We start from the raw sequence: 4,725 nt of genomic DNA, 5'->3' as shown, positions 1-4,725 counted from the left end.
CCTGAGCAAGGGTAAGGGAACACACCCCGCTGTCAGCCTTTCCTCGGATGGTTGGCCCTTCTTCCACAGGCTCTGCAGATAGGCTTCCTCCCACGGTCCATGCTTCCAGAGCAGCACCAAATGCCAGGAATAAATTCTTTCCAGAGACTTAAAAATAAAATTCAAGGGAAGCATCTGTGGACTTTTACATTTGGCAAACAAATGTAGGTGACCCTCACCACCTAAAGAAGTTCACAGTGAAGAGCATGCAGTGAATGTGAGGGAACTGTAGGACTCTCCGAGAGATAAGAGCTAGCTAAATTGGAACAGTTTCCCACATCCCATGAAGTCTTGTTCTCTTTGCCAGTCTGACTAAAGAGTCGATCCTGCAATGATGGGCACTCTCAGGGCGTGTAATGCAGTGCCCCTCAACCTTTCCAGATGACTGATCCCCTTTCAGGAGTCTGATTTGTCTTGTGTACCCTCAAGTTTTACCTCACGTAAAAACTCCTGGCTTACAAAATCAGACATAAAAATACAAAAGTGTCACAACACACTATTACTGAAAAATTGCTTGCTTTCTCTCATTTTTACCATTTAGTTATAAAATAAATCAATTGCACTATAAATATTGTTACTTACGTTTCAGTGTAGAGTACATAGAGCAGGATAAAGGAGTCCTTGTCTGTATGAAATTTTAGTTTTTACTGACTTTGCTAGTGGTTTTTATGTAGCCTGTTGTAAACCTAGGCAAATATCTAGATGAGCTGACGTACCCCCTGGAAATCCTCTGTGTACCTCCAGGGGTATGTGTATCCCTGATTGAGACACACTGGTGTAATGGAATACCATTGTATTGTACTGTTCAGCCACTAGGTGATTCTGCGTGTAACATACCTTATTTAAGCGAACCGAGCCGTACCCGGCAGAGCATTAAAGGGACCATCCCTGATGTGTAGCTCTCTGAGAAGTAAGCTCTGTCGTCATTCTATATCTGATACAGAAGCCTGGTCTGTTCATAGCAGCCCCACAACCAGTGATCAGTACAGAGATCAGGCTGAAGACGCTCTTCACCACAGAACAGCTTTCCCAGTGTAAGTGGGGGAATGGTCCCGCTATTGTTTGGAACTTCCCTGGCTCATACACTGCCCCGGTGGAATTGGTTAGTAAAAGGATCTGAGTCCTTACTCCTACTCACTTTACCCAGAGGCCTGCCTGACCTCAAGGGCCCCCTCCCACTCTCCTGTGTGACAGGGTCCTCGTAACTCTGACAAGGCTGGGCCCAGGATTCCTGGGGGCTCGACCCCCAACCTTGTCATGGTCACTTACGGCAGGAGCTAGGGTGTTCCCACTCCAGGGTACCCTCTCTGCACTGGACACTTCTCTGACCCACTGAGCGATGCATATAGTTCAAAGCAATACAATTTATTAATCGGTAAACAATAAAAATAAGGATAAAAAGAGAAAGGTTAAAGGAAAACACCTAACGCCACCCCTGGTGCGGGGGCATCACACACACAGTTTCTGGGGTGCAAAGGATGTTCACAGTCTGTATCTCACACAGCACAGGCCTCCTGCCCAGGCCGTGGCTCTGCTGCAGGGGTGCAGAGCGTCAGACACTTGCTCCAGCGGGGGCCACACGCCCCCAGCGCTAGGTGGCAGGGCCCTTCTCCCGAGTGTCACCCCCCATTGGGTCACGATCCCCCTCCAAATCTGGCCTGCGCAGCCTCTTGGCTGGTGGCGTCTCCCTGTGCTGGGCCCGGCCCAGGGTCCCCTCGATCTCCTCAGCTGCTCACCTCACCTGGCTCCAGAGGGCTCCAGCCCCTGCTCCAGCCCCAGCTCGACTCTGCCTCAGCCTGGCTGCTGCTCTCTGCTCCCAGCACAGCTCTGCTCCCTGGGCAGCTTCTCTGCCGCTGCCTGGCTGCATCTCTTGATGCTGCTCAGCTCAGCTCAGCTCAGTTCAGTTCCCCTGACCTGGGCTTCCCCTTTGGCCGCCCAGCCACTGGCTGCGTTATCCTTAGCTCGGCCCCACTCTCTGCCCAGGCAGCTCCATCTCACACGGAGGACGGGACCTACCCCCTCCCTCCTGGCTTGCTCATTGGTCTGTCCACCCTGTCAATCAGGCTGACCTGAAGCATTGGCCCCTCCCCATTGGCCCTGGGGTCTGTCCGTTTCATGGCCCTGCTCCTTCATTGATTCTTCCCTGTTGGTGCTGAGAGATGCCAACCAAAACGCCCCACTAAGTTTCAGTGAGGGGCTACCAGTCCCCTTCACTAGGAAGCCTAGTGCCATCACACGGCAGCAGTGACATTGCCTGGGTGTGCTGACGTAGCACGGGGTGCCATTGGGTCTCAGACTCTGATGTCCTCATGCATTTGTCCCCAAACCGTGGGGAGCGCCTTTCTAAGGGGGATGGAGAAACACCCAGGGGCCCACAGTGGGGCCCAGGCCAGCCCTCACAAGGGTGCAGGGAGGGTGCATCACCCAGCCCCGTTCCGCCCCCAGCTCTGCTCCAGACCCGCTCCTGCCCGCAGCTGTGACCCTGCCTCTGCTCCTGGCCCCCTTTCCTGGCCATGGCCGTTCTCCTGGCTACGGCTAAGCTGCTGGCCCCCGCTCTCAGCTGCCGGCCCTCCTGGCAGCTGGCCCCCGCTCTCAGCCACAGACCCCGGCACGGCCAGGATTCCACTCCCAGCCAGGGTTCAACGGGGACGGACACGTTCTATTACTGGTAAGTGGGGCTGTGAGAGGAAAAGTTTGGGGACCACTGATCTAATGGGTCTTCAGCAATCTCCCTCTTCCAGTCGGCTGTGGGGCGAGGTCTGGAAGCAATGGTGCGTATTCATTGTGGGCTGGGGTATACGTTCACGGCTGCATGACTTTGAACATGTGACAAGTGTCTTAGGTCAAGTCCTGAACTGAGAGTAGTTTATACCTGCCAGCAGGGGAATCTCTGAAGGTTTGTGTGCACCTTCACAGTTTGTAATGTAATGTACAAAGGGAATGGGGGTGGGGAGCTGCTCAGGAGAGGGGGCCAGGTGCCCAGTTTTCTTCCGGAAAGTCCGGTCAAAATGGGGACCTGACAGTGATCTGAGCAGAGACTGAAAATATAGTTATTGCCAGCGGGCGAGGCGCCGGGTGGTCACCTGTGCCAACCCAATTCAGCCAGGTCCCCTCTGACCTGTGTCGGCAGCTGCAGCTCCCAGCCCTGGCGCCACAGGTGAGTCTCTCCTGACCCGGGCAGAGGTGGCGGGAGAGGGGAAGAGGAGCGAACAGGGGCAGGGCCTTGGGGGGAAGAGGCAGGGCGGAGGTAGAGGCAGGGCCTCGGCAGGTAGGAGGTGGGGTGGGAGGAGGTTCCAGCACTCCTGCTGGAGTGTCCGGTTTCTACATGTAATATTACAAAGCTGGCACCCCCGGCTCAGGGTTTCTTTAACACCACACTGGCTGCAGCCATTGCAGGACAGGGTCGGTTCTGCTAGTCTGAGCTGAGGAGAGGAGGCATCCGCAGCTGATGGAAGGAATGTCCGGCCAAGCCAATGCAGGCTGATGTACTTTACACACACATGTTACAGTTCCAGGGAGATTGTCAGAATGGGCAGCGGACATCAGTGACTTTGCCCAGCATGGCTGGTTTCTAACCCTGCTTCAGGGACTTCCATGGACGCTCTGGGCTGTAAAACCCTGTAGGGACAGAACCTGAGACTCGGGGGGCTCTGGGCTGTGATGTTACCACAGTGCCACAGGCCCAACTTCCCAGGTATCTTGACCCGGCTCGACTCTGACCTTGCCGTCTGCCGTCTGCCACGTGGTGCCCAGCCCTGACTTCCTGGCATTCTGCCCTGGCTCGCTCCTGGCCCTGCTGCTTGTCTCCTGATTGCAACTGAGCGTTGACCAGGGGACACGCAGCCGCCCACGGCCCAGCCCGAGCAGGGACATAGCAAGTGGAGTTCAATATCGCACCAAAGCCTCATTCCTCTTTGCCGCACCTGTGCTCAGCTTGCAGCTTTTAAGCTGCTTGTCACCTACAGGAACCGATGGTATGTCTGCACTGCAAAGAAACAGAACAGAAAAGAAAAGAAAAGAAAAGAAAGCTGCGGCACTGGGTGTCAGAGCCCACGACACCTGACTCGGCCTGGCAGGGCTCGTGCTACAACAGCAGTGTAGCCATTCCTGCTCTGGCTGGAACTCGGGTTCTACACCCACCCCCCGCCAGGTATCGGAGTCCGGGCTGTACGGGGCACTGTGATAGATCAGTAAAATGGACAGGGACCACTTGATAGTGTAATACTGATTATCATACTTGTCGTTAAGAGCAGCCAAAATCGGTGAGGCCTGTCTGCAGGGCTGTGCAGGCTTAGCAAGTCTAAGCCAGGAGGGGAGGAGCCTGTTCCTCAGCGTTATCTAACCCTGCACCCGCCCGATGAAATCTCTGGTGGACGTGCCGAGATCTGTGTTTAGGAGAAAAGCAAGAAGCTCATCTCTGGAGACCCTCCAGGAGATGCTTGTCAGGGCCTCAGACATGCGGATTCTGCACAAACACATCTGACTAATAAATCAGCTGAGGAAACCTCTCGATTAGCTTTTGAAACTGCTTGCCCAACAAGTTTTTTTTCTTGATGTGTTATTGTGTACAAACAAGGATAAATAGGGAGGGGAAGAGATTTGGACTCTTTGAGATCTCATCTTGGACACAGTTATGGGGTCCCCCAACAGCAGCTGGACGACTGGCCAGTAAGAAAGCTGCTGATG

Source organism: Emydura macquarii, unplaced genomic scaffold (assembly GCF_026122565.2).
Source record: "Emydura macquarii macquarii isolate MOO-44397 ecotype Brisbane River unplaced genomic scaffold, CSIRO-AGI_Emac_v2 contig_2792, whole genome shotgun sequence".
Lineage (NCBI taxonomy): Eukaryota > Metazoa > Chordata > Testudines > Chelidae > Emydura > Emydura macquarii.
The sequence above is the reverse complement of the archived record's forward strand: the minus strand, read 5'-3'. Positions refer to the sequence as shown.